Source organism: Macaca thibetana, chromosome 18, assembly GCF_024542745.1.
Source record: "Macaca thibetana thibetana isolate TM-01 chromosome 18, ASM2454274v1, whole genome shotgun sequence".
NCBI classification, from domain to species: domain Eukaryota; kingdom Metazoa; phylum Chordata; class Mammalia; order Primates; family Cercopithecidae; genus Macaca; species Macaca thibetana.
This window is the reverse complement of record NC_065595.1, coordinates 58,559,841-58,577,187: the sequence shown is the minus strand read 5'-3', so window position 1 is coordinate 58,577,187 and position 17,347 is coordinate 58,559,841. Positions and strand designations below refer to the sequence as shown.

General features: G+C 45.8%; 1 non-coding gene across 1 annotated transcript; it reads left to right on the top strand.

Moving 5' to 3' along the window:
• The first annotated feature begins 2,440 nt into the window (after window positions 1-2,440).
• LOC126941579 (U7 small nuclear RNA) lies at window positions 2,441-2,500 on the top strand. Its single transcript, XR_007721365.1, has one exon. It is a non-coding gene; the product is annotated as a U7 small nuclear RNA (small nuclear RNA).
• The last annotated feature ends 14,847 nt before the right edge of the window (window positions 2,501-17,347 follow it).

Genomic DNA, 17,347 nt, shown 5'->3' with positions numbered 1-17,347 from the left:
ACTAAAAATACAAAAATTAGCCAGGCGTGGTGGCGCACGCCTGTAATCCCAGCTACTTGGGAGGCTAAGGCACGAGAATCTCTTGAACCTGGGAGGTCGAGGTTGCAGTGAGCCTAGATTGTACCACTGCACTCCAGCCTGGGCGACAGCGCAAGACTCCATCTCAACAAAGCAAAACAAAACAAAACCAAAAAAAAATGCCGGCATCTGAAATGCTTCCATGAAAGTAATCCTGTTTCATGCTCAGTTGTTCATTTTGCTCTTGGAACATGAGATAGATCAAGTGACAAGGCTTTGGGGGGGCCGGGCGCGGTGGCTCAAGTCTGTAATCCCAGCACTTTGGGAGGCCGAGACGGGCTGATCACGAGGTCAGGAGATCGAGACCATCCTGGCTAACACGGTGAAACCCTGTCTCTACTTAAAAAAAAAAAAAAATACAAAAAACTAGCCGGCGCGGGGTGGCCGGCACCTGTAGTCCCAGCTACTTGGGAGGCTGAGGCAGGAGAATGGCGTGAACCCGGGAGGTGGAGCTTGCAGTGAGCTGAGATCCGGCCACTGCACTCCAGCCTGGGTGACAGAGCAAGACTCCGTCTCAAAAAAAAAAAAAAAAAAAAAAAAAAAGGCTTTGGGGGGTCGTTTAGGCTGCTATGAGAGGAGGATAAAGAGACTGGCAGTGAGAGAAAAGCCTGTCCAAAACAGAATTCATGGTTTTGCCATCATCTTCTTGACCCACCCATGGGCCCTTGTCAGTTAACGGCATCATGGGAAGGCCAGTCTCCTCCCGGCTCTCTCCCCTCACACCCTGTGTGCCAGTCCCTCAGAACTTTCCTGAGTTCGTGAGAGCTCCCTGGACACCATCATATGTCCCTGCTTTGGTATGGGTCAACGGCGTTCTTCCATTGGCCCTTGACTTGGTGGGTTCTGCATTCCTCTTTACTGTGTGTGTGTGGATGTGCGTGTGTGTGTGTGGATGTACGTGTGCGTGTGCGTGTGTGTGTGTGTGGATGTACGTGTGCATGTGTGTGTGTGTGTGTGTGTGTGTGTGTGCGCATATCTGTGTTTTTACCCTCTTGATCCGTATCAACTGCCTCCTCATCCATGGAGTTTTCTCACCTCCTCCAGGAGGAGTCGGTCCCTTGTTACTGTACCTTGTTGAGACAGTTCACATGCTGATTATTTGTCTTTGTATGAACTGTGGGTCCCCACTGCATAGGGGCTGTGTTAACTTTTCCTTGAAAGGTGTCCCCCACCCTAGCACAGTGCTTGGCACAGAGTATTCCTGAATCGCTACATAAATGTTAGTGTTAAAGTCACTCACTCACTCACTCTGTTCCTTCATTCGATCAGCCACTACCAGGCTGGCATCCATTTTTCCTAACCTCCCTCCCCATCCAGTGCAAGGACTTTGCAGACAGAAACCCTTCCTTTTCTTTCTTTCTTTCCTTCCTTCTTTCTTTCTTTCTTTCTTTCTTTCTTTCTTTTTCTTTCTTTCTTTCTTTCTTTCTTTCTTTCTTTTTTTTTCTTTCTTTTCTTTCTTTCTTTCCTTCCCTTCCTCCCTCCCTCCCTCCCTCCCTCCCTCTCTCTCTCTCTCTCTCTCTTTCTTTCTTTCTTTCTTTCTTTCTTTCTTTCTTTCTTTCTTTCTTTCTTTCTTTCTTTTTTTCTTTTCTTTTCTTTTCTTTTCTTTTCTTTTCTTTTCTTTTCTTTCATTTATTTTGAGATGGAGTCTCGCTCTGTAGCCCAGGCTGGAGTGCAGTGGCGCGATCTCGGCTCCCTGCAACCTCCACCTCCTGGGTTCAAGCGATTTTTATGCCTTGGCCTCCTGGGTAGCTGGGATTACAGGTGCCTGCCACCATGTCCAGCTAATTTTTGTATTTTTAGTAGAGACGGGGTTTCACCATGTTGGCCAGCCTACACTTGAACTCCTAACCTCAAGTGATCCTCCCGCCTTAGCCTCCCAAAGTGCTGGGATTACCGGCGTGAACCTCCGTGTCTGGTCAACAAACAGAAGCCCTTTCTGAGGTCTGTGCCAGGCCTAAAGTGTTATCTCTCCTGGCTTGCCATCAACTCCTACATTCCTTCCTGAACAAAGTTATTTCTTTTTCCCTCTTTCTGTCTTTAGAACACAGCCCTGTCTATCTTTCTATTTGGATCACCCGTGTATAAAAGCCTGGTGTGCTCTGAGGGTGGTCTTTTGGAGAAGGATAATCGAAACTCTCCAAGATAAGCCTCCTGATGGTGTCCAGGACTGTGGTCTCCACATTAAGAACAAAGTCTCATTGGCTGTATCTTTTATTCTGCAGTAGCGTCTCTTCCTCAAAGATGAGTCAGCAGTCATTTGAAGAGGTGGAAAGACTGGGCTGGGGAAGAATCTGGGGCAAAATGAAGCCAAATTGAGAACGAGGAGAAAAGGAGATGCTAAGGCCTCAGATAAGGAGGACTTGAGTGTTACAGCTTTTCGAATTTGTCTAGCAGGCTTTCTGCTTTTTACTGGAAAGTTCTCCCCCCATCTCCCCAAAAAATAAAAATAAAAACAAATAAATAAAAAAGAAAGATTTAAAAAATAAAAGAGAAAGGAGGGCATGGGAATTCTGGCTGCTCAGAGGACACCCAGCTCGGAGTTGAGGAGCCTCCGATGAAGTGCCACTTCTGCTTATGGTTGTCCCCTCCCATCTATCCTGATTCTGTTTATCCTGCCTCATATCTTTCAGGATAGTCAGGGCAGCTTCCCCTGTTCTCTCGCCACTGGCTCCAGCATCCCGCCTGTCACACATTCTATCTTTTGCTCCTTCAAAATATCTCTAAGATGGACTCTTCCTTTCTGCTCTCCATCAAGTTCCATCCCCCGGGCTGATCCCGTTCCTCTGCGATGGGTTCTGCAGATGGTCCTGTGTGGTCCAGTTTTCCAAACGCACCTCTTCAGGGATGCCTGTCCTGAGTTAGAGAAACGTGAGCAACCTCGAGGCCCTGCAGGGAGTTCTTCCTTCTGACTCAGCATACTTATTTCTCACTGCACCTGAAAGGAAACCCCTCAGTGCAGTTTTTGGAGCTGTCTCCAGTCCCCAGTCTCTTGCTGACCCTGCATTCCTGCACTGGTTGAGATAAACCTTTCTCCTCCCCACTTAATCTGCCACTTAATCTGCATCCTGCCATCCATGAAAGGACTCCAACCCAGGCTGAAGCCTCCTTCTTTGCTTGCATATTGAATGAGCCTGCCATTGCTGGGCGTGTCTCTATCCTCTTGCTGGTTAAAATGGCATTGCTTTCAGCCAAAAGCCTTTGAAAACTTCGCAGAGCCGTGTCATCTGTCACATACATTGCAAAGAGCAAAATGGGTCAAAGTTAAGGCAAATTCAGTCGTTTAGCATCGGGTTGTTTTTGAACGATCCCAGGGGTGTTCGTTTTGTCCCCCCACCTCCCAATTTGCTGCTGCTGCTGGGGTGTCTGTGAGCCTCTCACCGCGTGTTATTTAGGGCTGGGCTCAGGGGACGCTCACTACACACACGCTAATTGACTTCTTGAGTTAGTCATTTGGTCTTTGACAAACATTTATTTACTGCCCACAGAGAAGGCTCAAGTAGACTTTTACATATCTTCCCAAAAGGCACCAAAATTCAACAAGAGCCACCCAACACTGAGAAAAGGACTTTGACCAATGAAAGCAACCCGAGAACAGGTTTCACTGCCTTCAGCTCACCTTGAGCAGGGGCCAAGCTCAGTGCGTTGGGAACAGGCACAGAGAGCTCACTTGCTGCATGCTGTTTGTTCAGAAATAGCTTCCTGAAGCCTGAGTCTATTGGTGGGAACTCAGCCTTACAAAGTCAACACAAGGCTTTTGGCTGATGCTTCAGGACACTGGGCTGCTGATGCCTTCCATGCAGATCCAGAACTTCTTGTCCTCTGGGTTCACAATTTCACAGCACAGGGAGTCAGTCCTGGCTTGGCCTCTCCCTCTTACAGGCCTGTGGTCAGGGTTTGTGGCCAACTGTAGGGCTTCCTAAGGGAAGGGATTTGTAAATCCATTTCTCTAAGTGACCTCCTCGAGCTGCAGCCTTGGGGCTGGTTCTCACCTCTCTGTGTGGCTGTAGCTCCCTGGAGCTGAACATGGAAATGATATCCCAGTAGCCAAGTGGACAAGTAGACTCTGAGAGGTGGCTATTGAGGCAGAGTAAGGGACTAGTGGGAATCTCTATTGGCAACAGAAATGCAAACGTACCTTCAGTTCAGGTTTAAAGGCCTAGTCAATGATTACATATTTTTATTATTTACCTAGTAAAAATTCCCTTGAGAGAGAGAGAGAGAAAGAGAGAGAGAGAGACAGGTGCTTGATTCTCCACCTCCAAATTTTAGGGTCTGTTCAGAGCTTTTGTGGCCATGTGGGTACATCTGTGATCTCTGGCTTCTGGGCTGGGCTCACTCAGAGCAGGGTAATCCAATGGTAGGCCTAAGCCTTGTAGACCTTAGCCTGGGAGAGGTTCTGCTTGAAGCAGAAAGTGTGGAGCCACAGGGAGGCTGCAGCTCAACAAGGTAATTCTCCCAGCCTCCAGATGACAAAGGTTGCATTTACACCTGGCCAGGAGGTTTAATCATCTACCATTTCCAAACACAGCAGGCTAACAACCGGCTGGGCCGAAAATCATAAATTAAAAAAAAAAAAACAACAAATCACCAACAAGAGACAGTACAACGGGAAGGAGGAGAAAAATGGCTCCGTGTCCTTGCTCTAGAGGAGGAACCCCTAGGTTTAACCCCTAGGTGCGACCCCTGGGTGGGGAGCCATGAGTGAGGGTCCCGGATGGGAGCCTTTGTGAGAGACTGAGCCAGTGTTCCCCACGCCAGCATGAACAGCACAGTTGCCACAAATCCCATGAAAAAATGTCCCCCTGTGGGCCAGGGTTGTCTTTCTCACCATGGCTGTGGAGAACGAAGTCTCTGCCATAACGATCTTCCCCTGGGGGCTTGCAGGGACACTGTGCCATGTCACTGGTTCTTTTATATCTTTGCCTTCGTGTTAGAGCTCTGAGACCAGGCTGTCTGTCTGTCACCAAATCAGGCAGACTGGCATAGCAGTTACATGCTTCCACCTCGTGTCAGGCTACCTGGGTTCAAATCTCAGCTCCACCTTCACTTGTGGCTTTGGGTAAATAGTCTCAGCTCTCCATGCCTTGGTTTTCCCGTTTATATAATGGGGATGGTAGTAGTACTTGCCTTATAGAATATTGTTGGGGTTAAATGAGATAAAGTCTCATTATTATTATTTCATGGAAAAATGCAATTCAGGGGACTCAGAGATAGCTTTAGCTGTGGGTCAACGGTGTCTGGGTTCGATGCATTTTAACCAGAATGATGACAGATTTGTGTATAGCGGAGGCTTGGGGATGCTGGTGTCTACAAGATGGTGGTTACACATTAATTTTTCACATATTAATCTGATCACACCAAGAAAGCCACAGAACCCCATCAATGAGTAGGATCTTCATAATAAAGTTTTTATGGCAGAGGCAAGATCGATCCTTTAGGTAATTAGCAATAAATAGTATTAGATGTCTATACACAAGACACTCTGGTCAGTGCAGGGGACCTAGCAGAATTGGATCCAGGCCCTCCTCCCTCAATAAATTTACCATCTTGATAGGGGGACAAGACATACATGTAAATAGATAGCTAACAACTCAAGATAACATATGTCAAATGCCAAATGAGTTGTATTGTAGAGCAAACGTATTTGTGTCTTATCTCTTCTACTCACTGCCTGAAGACAGAAACCACATCTGTCTTGCTCATGATATGCCCTCTGCACACATCTGCATTATTGCTGAGGCTTCCTGAATACTTACTTTGGCCCAGGCACCATTCTCAGTGCTTCATAGGCATTAGCTCTTTTAAGCTTATCACGTAGGCTATGATGTAGATACTATCATCAGCGCATTTTCAGGATGGGAAGAGTGGGTGAGAGAGAAATGCAAAAACTTGCTCAAAGCCACGTGGGAACACCTGTTACCACTCTGCAGTGTCCATTGCACGTACTGGTCACTCTTTCTACAGCTGCTCCCTCCAGTGCCTAGTGCTGTACCTGGCACAGGGGATGGGAAAATGCATTTATGGGGAGCCCACCAATGTTCCAGACACTGCTAGTCACTTAACGTGGGCCTTCTCACTTCATCTTTACCAACTCCATTGAGGTAGGGACCACAATGTTCATATTAAGGAGGAAGGGGGTTCTGAGAGGCCAAGGATGTATGCAGGGTACAGGCTGGCAAAAAATGCTTCCGCAGCCATGTACGGTGGCTCATACCTGTAATCCTAGCACTTTGGGAGGCCGAGGTGGGTGGATCACTTGAGGCCAGGAGTTTGAGACCAGCCTGGCCAACATGGAAAAATACTGTCTACTAAAAATACAAAAGATTAGCTGGGCATAGTGCCACATTCTTCTAATCTCAGCTTCTTGGGTGGCTGGGGCAGAGAATTGCTTAAACCCAGGAGGCGGAGGTTGCAGTGAGCGGAGACTGCACCACTGCACTCCAGCCTGGGTGATGGAGTGAGACTGTCTCACCAAAAAAAAAAGCCTTCCTGAATGATTTATAAACCAATGGTAGGCTGACTTGGACTGGGACAAGTTTGGAGCTCAGAGGACTGGGGTGGTGAAGGAAGTCTTTTCCAAGAAGCAGTGTGTCCACTGGATTATGAAGGGATTGGATTTGGGTAAGCAAGAAATGTGGGAGAGAGATGGAACTTGAGTGGGAAGGCTGCACAGGAGCCTTGGCAAGGAGCACATGCCAGCAGGCTGGCTGAAGTAAGCGATATGCACAAACAAGTTGGGACAGTGAGAATGATAGATCAAGGACAGATTATAAGAGGCTTTGAGTGCCCAGCAAAGGAGGAGAGACCCTGAAGGAACAGACTCCACAGAAATAAGCTGGCCATGTCTTGAATGCTTAATGTTTCTGGATCTTTAACTGGGTCCAAACATTTGATAAGCCTGGCATGGCCTTTAATTTCTTCATGCTACAATTATATTGAATTGCATAACATCTTTCATCAAGGCCACCGGAAAACTACACAAAACATTTGCTCCATACAGCATGGGAAAGTTTAAAAGTCTTGCAGGAAAATGCCAGTGTCCTCCTTTTCCTTTACTTTTGAGTTAAAGGGACACTCTGAGGTTGTACTGCCTCATTGTTGAGGAAATGGAGCAGGCAGTGAGGACCAAGGCATAGACCCTGCTATAACCCACCAGGAGAGCTTAGTGCTGCTCCCAACTGTTCATTTCAGTGCCAGGTGCCCTGGGGTGCCAGATCCACAGCTGTGTGTATCACTGCCACCAGTTTGGGTTTCTGGCTGTGTGTGTGACTTTGACACAGCTCCTTACCACTCTGACTTTTGTTTTTCCACCTGTGGAAAAGAGGATCATAATGGTTCCACTTCCTTTGCTTACCTGGCTATGGTGATGAATGTGCTGGTGTTTGCTGAAGGCCAATGGGAACCTAGACATCACATAAGCACCTGTGCTCTGACTCTGGGTAGCACCCAGATGGTGGCGGTGTTCTCTATTTGCTCTCATTACAAAGACAGAATCTCATTCAATGCCCAGTTCCTTTGCTTTGTCCCATTATAGTGAGGCCAGGATTATGGATGGGGGTAGGGGGATGATGGCGGTGTGGTAGAGAAAATAAAGACACCAAGACAGTTGTTCGTTTTTCATTGGTGTTTCATATTTTGTTAGCTGTGATTTCTGGACATTGGAAAATTGTAAAGAGTTATGTAACTTCAGTATCTTGCAAATTATACTTCAATTATAATATATAGTGCAGTGGCTCACACCTGTAATCCCAGCACTTTGGGAGGCTGAGGAGGGAGGATTGCATCAGCCCAAGAGTTTGAGCCCAGCCTAGGCAACATAGTGAGACCCCGTTTCTTGAGGGGAGAAATAGGTATATATATATACACACACATACACACACACAAACATATACATATAAATACACATAAATTTTGCCAAAGTTGAAGGTTGGAAGATGAAAGAACTGGTATTTAGTGCTCTAATTTAGAATATAGTTCTTTTAGTACGTAACTCTTCTTTTTCATTCATTTTGGGAAAAGACGCTGGCTTTTTTTTTTTTTCAAGGAGAAAGGCAAAAATAGCTCCTTAAACTACCAGGATGTATTTGTTAGAAGGTCCTTTGAAGCTATTGTAGAATCTTCTCTCATTGGTTCTAAGCCTCAAAGAAGTGAAACCCCAAGTAAACAGTGTGTTAATTATTGGTCGTGTGGAACTTAGAATGGAGGACCAGACTCTTCTGAAAACATGTTTGGGATTTTCCTCAAAATTCCATGTATTTTTCAAATGGATATTTGAAAACCTTTGATTAAGCAAGCCAGCCTTCTTGTTTTCCTGTCCTCTATCAAGATTCAAACTCAGTTGGCCATCCACTGATATGAATCTGTAAATAGATTAAGTCCTCCCTTTGAACACACTGGTCCCTAACTTGCTATCTTATGAAAAGGTTTGGGAGATGACAACATCAGACCAGCACTCAGCACAGACCAGCATGTCTGCCCTTTGCTAAGGCAACCTGGGAGGCTACAGGTCTTTTGGAGAGAAGAGGGAGAGCCAGAGAATTATAGAACAGAAAGTAGGCCTGCACAGAGTCTAGCATCCCTGACCCTCTGACGATCCTTCCGTGTGTGAATGCACGTGTGTGTGAATGTCGGGGTGGGGACGCTGATTCCACAGCGATCCCACAGTATTTCCATTTAGTCTTGTGCCTTGTGGTAGGCGAGAGGAATGTGGAGACCAAGGTTTTTAAAAATATGTATTTTCATAACGTATGAGATGCTCTAATCAATACTGTGCCTGGTGGTGTGTGTCTGCCTGTTGTCTCCAGCTACCTGGGAGGCTGAGGCAGGAGGATTGTTTGAGCTCAGAAATTTGAGCTGCAGTTTGATATGATTGAGCCTATGAATAGCCACTGCACTCCAGCCTAGGGAACATAGTGAGATCCCCATCTCTAAAACAAAACAGAACAAAACAAAGCAAATATGTATTTTCATTGTCTCATTTCTAAAACCTAATCTGGCCAGGCATAGTGGCTCATGCCTGTAATCCCAGACTTTGGGAGGCCAGTGTGGGTGGATCACCTGACGTGAGAAGTTTGAGGCCAGCTTGGCCAACATAGCAAAGCCCTGTCTCTACTAAAAATACAAAAATTAGCAGGGCGTGGTGGCAGGTGCCTGTAATCCCTGGTAGGGAGTCCGAGATGGGAGAATCACTTGAACCCTGGAGGCGGAGGTTGCAGTGAGCTGAGATTGCACCACTGTACTTCAACCTGGGCAACAGAGCAAGACTCCGTCTCAAAATAATAATAACAATAAAATAAATAAAATAAAACCTAATCTTTCTGCCTCCTTTCCTCACCTTCTAACATTCCATATTGTCTCTCATTTATTTTACTTTTTTCTTTAAATGAACCCCTTCTGCTCTCATCTTCCTTATTTTTCTAATATCATCTCCTTTTTCTCTATTTCCTAATTTTTACTTTTTTCCTATTTATTTTAATCCTATTATTAAACTTCCTCCTCTTATTTGTTTTTCTCTTCCTACTCTCCCCAGGGGCTGTAAGTCAGAGAACTTGAACTTGACCCAGAGCATGGCCAGACACATCAGCTATACCCTACAGTATGTTTCTTTAAAATAAAGCCTGCCAGCACAAGAGGCCTGTAGAGTTTGCCGTAGTACATGTACCCAGGGCTCTGCTTCTGTTCGCAATTTTGTATTCACGTTGTGATTTTAATAGCTGCTAATCAAAGAAAGAGGCTATCTAGTTGTTGGTAAGCTGGCAAAGAGCAAAACAACCGAATGCCTGACAAGCAGCTGGTGATGAGGTTGTGCTGGAGAAATAAGCAAGCATTTGTCTTCTCTTCCACAATTCAGGCTGACTTGCATTCTCTTTACCTGGTGGTTATAACAGAGATTCCCAGAGTTTCTAAACTAGAAGTGAGCCTTTAGAAGCAATTTGCAAAGATGCCATAGCTGCAGAAAACTAATGAAGTAACCCCCAGGCTGGCGGTACGAGAGTCTGGAGAAAAGAGGAGACCTAATCTAAGAATTGTCTGAATGTTTTTTCCATGTTCAACCGTCGGCACCTCTGAAGCCCACCCCAGTTCCCTATTTGCCCCCATACATGTATTGCTGTTCCCAGTAAAACAGGGGCTCTAGCACAGTGGTTAAGGCCTCTGGAATGAGACTAGGTTTGAATTCCAGCAAAAATAACCTCCCGAAGGCTCAGTTACCTTGACTGAAAATAGGTACAATAGGACCCGTTGTTAAACTAGATGATCCAAGTCAAACAGTTGGCATGAGGTCTGACGCTAATAAGTACTCAAGTTTTTGTTCTTTTTTTGAGATGGAGTCTTGCTCTGTCGCCCAGGCTGGGGTGCAGTGGCCGGATCTCAGCTCACCGCAAGCTCCACCTCCCGGGTTTATGCCATTCTCCTGCCTCAGCCTCCTGAGTAGCTGGGACTACAGGCGCCCGCCACCTCGCCCGGCTAGTTTTTTGTATTTTTTAGTAGAGATGGGGTTTCACCGTGTTAGCCAGGATGGTCTCGATCTCCTGACCTCGTGATCCACCCGTCTCGGCCTCCCAAAGTGCTGGGATTACAGGCTTGAGCCACCGCGCCCGGCCTAAGTTTTTGTTCTTACCCTTGCCCACTATTGAGGAAGTCCCAAGCCTCAAAAAGACTTAATGGAGAGCTACATGTGCACATAGTCCTCCCTCCCCCCGGGAGAGGCAGGAAACTCAAACCCCACACCAGCATACAGCAAGTGCCCTGCCACCAGGCCCAGCTCCTCCTAACTTCACCTACTTCATAGTGAGCCGGAAACTATTTTAAAGGAAGGTGAGACAAAATCTTTTACTGTTGTGATAAACATGTCCCTCTAATATCAGTTATCTACGAATCTACTACTGCGTAACAAATCAACCATAAAATGTAATGACTTCAAACAACAACTTTTTTTTTGAGACAGCAACTTTTTTTTTTTTTTTTTTCCAGACGAAGACTTACTCTGTCGCTCAGGCTGGAGAGCAGTGGCATAATCTTGGCTCATTGCAACCTCCGCTCCCCGGGTTCAAGTGATTCTCCTGCCTCAACCTCCTAAGTAGCTGGGAATCTAAGTGCCTACCACTGTGCCCGACTAATTTTTGTATTTGTAGTAGAGACAGGGTTTTGCCATCTTGGCCAGGCTGGTCTTGAACTCCTGACTTCATGATCCATCCGCCTCAGCCTCCCAAAATGCTGGGATTATGGGCGTGAGCCACCACGCCGGGCCGAGACAGCATCTTACTCTGTCTCCCAGGCTGGAGTGCTGTGGTGCAATCAGAGCTCTCACTGCAGCCTCAACCTCCTGAGCTCAATCCATCCTCCTGCCTTGGCCGCCCAAAGAATATAGGTGTGAGCTGGCTACAACACTACGACAACCATTTTTATTTACCCATACCTCTGTGGGTCAGCAGTTTGCGTTGGGCTCAGCTGAACAGTTCTGCCTGTCTTGCCTGGGTCAGTTGGTGGGCTGGCTGGGACAGCGGCTCTCGGTGGCCTCACTCACATGTCTGGCATTTGGTGCTGTCTGTCGGGGCCGTCCCACTCTCTGTATCTGGTCTCTTATCCTCAAGGAGGCCAGCCAGTCTGGGCTTTTCACAAGGCGGCGGCATTCCAAGAAGGCACACACACAAGGTCTGGCCTCTTGAAGCCTAGACCCGTGTATTGCACAGTGTCACCTTAGCCACAATCCACTGCAGGACCCCTCAGCCTGAAAGCGTAGGCAAATAGACTCTACCTCTTGATGGGAAACACAGCAAAGTCATACTGCAAATGGACATGCATGTTGGGATGGGGGCAATGATTATACCCATCTTTGCAAATAATCAACGAAAGTCCACCTCTGGCCATAACAAATCACATCCTTCTTTCATGAGCAATACTTATTCCCCCAAAGCTTATCCCATTAGGGCATCAGGCTTGAAGTCCAGGATGTGGTCATTAATATTAGATCCAGATCTGGATGAGGCTTCTCTGGTAAATCGTGAAAAGTACCATAGTAGGTTTAGAGCCAGAATGGTGAAGATAACTTGCATTTTTAGTTCACAGGAATCTGCACCGTTCTAGCTGGGTGCGGTGGCTCACACGTGTAATTCCAGTACTTTGGGAGGCCGAGCCAGGCAGATTGCTTGAGGTCAGGAGTTCAAGACCAGCCTGGCCAACATGGTGAAACCCTGTCTCTACTAAAAATATAAAAAATTGGCTGGTTGTGGTGGGCGGGCACCTGTAATCCCAGCCACTCAGGAGGCTGAGGCAGGAGAATAGTTTGAACCTGGGAGGTGGAGGTTGCAGTGAGCCCACATCACAGCACTGCACTCCAGCCTGGGTGATGGAGCAACACTCTGTCTCAATAAATAAATAAATAAATAAATAAAAAAGAAAGAAAAGAAAAGAATCTGCACTATTCTGCCCCTAAACATACTATGGCACTAGAAGGACCAGAAACCACTGTGGACATTCCCATTCAGAGACTCACAGCAGTCACTGGTCCATGACAATTCTGAAATCCAGCTGGGTGCATTTTTTTTTTTTTTAAGACGAAGTTTCACCTTGTCTCCTGCCTCAGCCTCCTGAGTAGCTGGGATTACAGGCATGCACCACGATGCCCAGCTAATTTTTTGGTATTATTATTAGTAGAGATGGGGTTTCACCATGTTGGCCAGACTGGTCCCAAACTCCTGAACTCGGGTGATCTGCCCGCCTCGGCCTCTCAAAATGCTGGGATTATAGGCGTGAGCCACTGCGCCCGGCTGGTGCATGTTTTTAGATCTCTTTACTCTAAGGGCAGGGAATTTTCCTTGATTAGGGCTTAGTTTTGCTAACTGGAAGTGGTTTCCTAGTCCATGGCTTTCCTTGACTCTTGGTTCTGCCCTCTGGGCCCTTCGCTCCACTGTCTAAGACGTCCTATCCTTTTCTCTAGGAATAGCCCAAGTTTTCAGCTAAATAGCTTTCTCAGCCTGCTTCCTGCCCATGAAAAATTGGGGACCCAGAAATGCTTTTTCATTTTGAACGAACTCTGTCCCTTTTAGTCTCATATAATATATCTCCCTTAAAACTGTATGGATTTCTAGTAAATCAAATTATAGTCACCTCTAGTAGGTAGACCTCATTTTAGTTTGAGCAATGAGTCAAGCAGCTACAGGAAAATGCCTTTAAGATTTGTGGAGCTCTTATCCAATGAGAGGAGCTACTAGGCTTTCTGAGGTATTGATTAGAGGGTTTTAAAGCCACACCTTTGATTCTATCTTTTTCTGAAGCCATTTCTTTCTCTGATAATATTTTGCTAACTCAAGAGACTTGGAGACGAAAAACGGTTTTATTTTTCAATCAAGCACATACCAGACCTTCTAGAGTTTCTCCAAATTCTGCTTGCAAACTGAATAGTCCCTTCTTTAGCTTAGCTTTCTCTCTCCAAACAGAAATTTTCTTACTCAGATCCGTAGTTCATTACGTACATTTTCTATCTTCCAAACTACTGCAGATGACATTTTGCCAGTTGTTCTGTCACTACATAAAACAGATTGCAGCTGGGCGCGGTGGCTCACACCTGTAATCCCAGCACATTGGGAGGCCGAGGCGGACTGATCACCTGAGGTCAGGAGTTCTAGACCAGCCTGGCCAACATAGTGAAACCCTGTCTCTACCAAAAATACAAAAATTAGCTGGGCGTGGTGTCAGGTGCCTGTAATCTCAGCTACTCAGGAGGCTGAGGCAGGAGAATCGCTTGAACCCCAGAGGCAGAGGTTGCAGTGAGCCGAGATTGCACCATTGCACTCCAGCCTGGGCAACAAGAGGGAAACTGCGTCTCAAAAAACAAACAGAAAACAAAACAAAACAAAACAAAATCCAAAAAACCAGATTGCCTTTTCCCTCAGTCTCCTATTGCAGCTTCCTCACAGCATTTCCAGCGTCCACTAACAACGTCCTTATCATTGGCCGGGCGTAGTGGCTCATGCCTATAATCCCAGCACTTTGGGAGGCCGAAGCTGGCAGATCACCTGAGGTGAGGAGTTCGAGACCACTCTGGCCAACATGGTGAAACTGCATCTCTACTAAAAATACAATAATTAGCTGGGTGTGGTGGTGCATGCCTGTCATCCCAGCTACTAGGGAGCCTGAGGCAGGAGAATTGCTTGAACCCGGGAGGTGGAGGCTGCAGTGAGCCAAGATTGCACCACTGCACTCCAGCCTGGGCAACAGGGCGAGACTCCGACTCAAAAAAAAAAAAAAACAAATTTCCTTATCATTTTTCCAGCTTATGCCCTCCACCTGGTCCTAAAGCCAATGCCACTTGTTTTAGGTTATTTATGGTACTTTCCAGTACCAATTTCTATATCAGTTGTTTACTGCTATGTGACAAACATTCCCCAAATGCAGTGGCCTTAAATGATAATGATTTAGCTGGGGGTGGTGGCCCGCACCTATAGTCCCAGCTACTTGGGAGGCTGAGATAGGAAGATCCCTTGAGCCCAGGGGTTAGGGACCAGCCTGGGCAGCATGGTGAGACTCCAATTGTAAAAATAAGTAAGTAAATAAATAAATACCATTGATTTGCTCATAGTTCAGTGGGTCAGCAATTGGGGATGGGGATGGCCTCTGTTGGGCAGTTCTCCTTTTACTCTCACCTAGGGTCACTCATGTGACTATAGTCAGGTGTCAGGTAGGCTGGGACCAGCTAAGCCTATGGCCTCACTCACATGCCTGGGACTGGTGTTGGCTATCAGCTAGGCCTCTCTCTTCGTATAGTTTCTCGTTCTCAAAGAGGCTAGCCTGGACTTCTTCAGAACAGCAGCATTGTAAAAGGGCAGGAGTAGAACCTGTACAGTGTCTTGAGGCCTAGGCTCAGAAGTCATACAATATAATTTTTGCTACATTCTATTGGTCAAAGTTAGACACAAGTGTGGTCCACAGGTAGAGACAGGGAAATAGACTTCACCTCTCAATGGGAGGAGGGGTAAGGTCATTTTAAAAAGGGGCATATGAACAGGAATGGGAGGGATTAGCTCAGTGAAGTTTTCAAACAATGTACTGCAACCGTAGTCTTGAACATGATGTTCAAAGCCTGTCTATTCTGTCTGTCACATGAAATATTATTCCTCCTCACATTTTTTCCATTTTAAAAATTGTGGTAATATAAATGTAACAAAATGTACCATACCTCTTCATAGTGATTAAACTACCAATGCATTATTAGTGTAATTAGTGCACATCATTGGTAAATGGTGAGTATACCACTATCTGAGCTTCTTCCATCCCACTCCCTTATTCAGTTATCCATTGGTTGCCAAGGCTAAAAGCATTCAGGCATCAACTTAAAGCAAACCCCCCCCTGTGTCTCTCCTTACTCCACGCCTTTCTCATGAAAAGCCAGGAAAAAGGTGAGGCTTTGCTGTAGTAAATTCTCTCATAGACACTCCTGCCTATTTTTCCTAAGACTCTAAACACACAAGTCACTGTTTAACTTCCCGGGTATTATATTTTACTGTCTGATGTCTTAGTCATTTCCAGCATCCTGGGAATAAAGTTGAGAGCAGGTAAGAATTATTATCCCTGACATACTCCCGAGCCTGTGGCTTAGTTATAAAGAAAACCAGCCATTCTCTTACTGCTCAGTGTCTCTTCCATTTGAGTTAGAATGTGTTGTACTCAAGAACTGCTTCAGGCCAGGTGCGGTGGCTCACGCCTATAATCCCAGCACTTTGGGAGGCCAAGGTGGATGGATCACAAGGTGAGGAGATCGAGACCATCCTGGCCAACATGGAGAAACCCTGTCTCTACTAAAAATACAAAAATTAGCTGGGCGTGGTGGTGCATGCCTGCGATCCCAGCTACTCGGGAGGCTGAGGCAGGAGAATTGCTTGAACCCAGGAGGCAGAGGTTGCAGTAAGCCAAGATCGTGCCACTGCGCTCCAGCCTGGCGACAGAGCGAGACTCCGTCTAAAAGAAAAGAAAAGAAAAGAACTGCTTCAGCATTTCAGGGGTATTCTGATAATTATCGAGTTGCTCAGCCAAGCAACTTTTCGTATTGCTGGTTTACACTGTGAAGCCATTTTCTTAAGGTGTGAAAAAAACCTAATTATTATCATTAAAAATATGTATTTAAAAGTCCTTTTTCATACAGATTAAATACCTCAAACCTTAGAAGTGACCAGAAATTAACTAGGACATTTGGAACACTGCAAGGGAACAATGAAGAAGTTGTCCAATTTGACTATAAATTAAACTATTTTGCAATTTTCCCCCCAAACAAAAACAAAAACAACCCCCCCCAAATACTTTCCACTCCAAACAACTTCAGTAATGCTATTTTTCTTTGCACCCTGGCTGTCCTTGGTCCACATTCCCAGCTGCTTTTTATGTTCCAAATGTCTGTTTACTTCCAGAAGAAACAAACAAAAGGAAACACTGAAGGGCACCTCTTTCAACATTGACCTTCAGTGAACATTTTGGCTCATTTAGTTCATCCTCTGCTTAAGAACCAACTGGATACTCAAACTCTGTAAAGGGCTGTGGAGGAGGCAACAGGAGTGAGAATCATCTGGGAACAGCCCTGTGCCACTTTAAACAAGCAGTCTTACAACTGCACAAAGCAAAACAACTTTGTTCTTGGTGGTTGTTGAGTTCGCATCTAACATTCCCGGGCTGCAGCACTCCTGTTTGTACGATGTGTGAGACACAACGCAGTGAATGAGTCAAGTCTGGACTCAGGAGCCTAAATGCCTGGGTTTGAATCTGGCATCACCACTTGCCAGCTGTATAACTGTGGGCAAGTTACCTAACTTATCCTAGGTCTCAGTTTCTTCCTTTGTAAAATGGGAATAATAATAGACCTTCCCCCTTTGGGATATTGTGCGAACTGAATGATTAGAAGCTTGCTTGCTACTCAGAAATGTTGTATGTGTTTAAGAAATTAAGAATAAGGCTGGGTGCAATGGCTTATGCAGCACTTTGAGAGGCAGAGGCAGGAGAATTGCGTGAGCCAGGAGTTCGAGACCAGCCTGGGCAACAGAGTGAGATTCATCTCTACAAAAAAAAAAAAAAGAGAGAGAAGAAAGAAGAAGAAGAAAAAGAAGAAGAAGGAGGAGGAGGAGAAGGAGAAGGAGAAGAAGGAGAAGAAAAAAGAAGGAAGAAAGAAGAAAGAAGAAAGAAGAAGAAAGAAGAAAAGAAGAAGAAAGAAGAAGAAGAAGAAGAAAGAAGAAAAGAAGAAGAAGGAGAAGGAGAAGAAGAAGAAGGAAGAAAAGAAGAAGAAGAA